The following is a 1,230-nucleotide window of genomic DNA, read 5'->3' on the forward strand; positions in this document are numbered from 1 at the left end:
CTTAGCAATGTCAGTACAGCTAAATCTTTCTTATATTCTTAAACCTGTCACGTTTGCTTAGCACAAAAACACAAAACCTGTTTGACAATAAAGCTGATTCTGATGAAAAGCAATAACTACACTATACTCTATATTATTATATCTACTATGTTTGATGTCAAACAGGAAACATATGATACCACCAGTGCTACTGAGCTTAATGGCAGTGCAAGCCACAGTAGACACTGATGAACTTAGTTCTGAATAAAAAGATTGATAAAGTGATTATGACCAAAGCTTAAATCTTTATTAACAGCCAGACAAGAGATTAAGAGACTAAAACTACTGTATACACTGGAGGAGTAGAAACTGGAGAGCCTGGTGTGGTAGTAAGCACGATGGTACTGTTCTCCACTTCAGTAGGCACAGGTAGACCTATGAGGGAGATTAACACGGAAAATAAGTAAGTAAGTTGACATGTTCATACACTGGGTGTTCCTAGAGGTGAATAACTGTTAAGTTATTGTTGATGTAGCCTAAACTTACCAGCACTGTCAGCTTCTTGGATGAAACCAATGATGGAGGTAGAGGTGGAGGCTGATGGACCTGCTATGAAATAAAAAAAAATAAAAAAATTGACTGAACTGAAATGACTGACTTGTGTTATTAGATGTGGAGGATCTTACAATTCAAAACAATCTGCCAGAGTTTGATGCTGTCTCCTTTTAAAAAGTGACTTTAGATAAGATGTCTTTTCAACACTGGCAGCTTTGGAGGAGGCTCCATGATGTCAATGTTCTCAACAATCATATATTATAGATAACATGAAAGACATTGAAATGCCATGCTCAGGATGAAAGGGTTGTTGCTCTGTGTCATCATCATTCATCATGTCCATACAGAGTGACGTGATCCCTTAATAACACAACTACACAAGTTCAGAATAATATAATATGAGGCTTCAATGGTCTAGTCTGAGTTCGAAAATCATCTGTTTTGTCCAAATTTTTTAGTACTAAATCAGTTCTGTTTCACATTCTGGTGGTCGCATGTAGGCTTGCTGTTGGGACAAAACTCAATATAAGAATCCAATATAAAAATCCAAGATCACTAACATATTGATTTTTGAATAGTTGGCTGGGAATGTTTTAGAGGTTAACAAGATACAAGACATAAAATCTTAAAATACTGAACCTTAATAAATTAGACTCACCACATAGTATAGATAGTACAGAGTTCTGTGCCTATTGT

At 35.9% G+C, this 1,230-nt stretch overlaps 1 long non-coding RNA gene across 1 annotated transcript; it reads right to left on the reverse strand.

Annotated features, from left to right (window-relative positions):
* Window positions 1-258: 258 nt before the first annotated feature.
* Window positions 259-689, reverse strand: LOC123974632. The gene is made up of 2 exons (XR_006825898.1): window positions 526-689; window positions 259-414 (listed from the first exon to the last, which is right to left on the reverse strand). It is a non-coding gene; the product is annotated as an uncharacterized LOC123974632 (long non-coding RNA).
* Between the last annotated feature and the right edge of the window lie 541 nt (window positions 690-1,230).

Source organism: Micropterus dolomieu, linkage group LG08 (genome assembly GCF_021292245.1).
Source record: "Micropterus dolomieu isolate WLL.071019.BEF.003 ecotype Adirondacks linkage group LG08, ASM2129224v1, whole genome shotgun sequence".
Lineage (NCBI taxonomy): Eukaryota > Metazoa > Chordata > Actinopteri > Centrarchiformes > Centrarchidae > Micropterus > Micropterus dolomieu.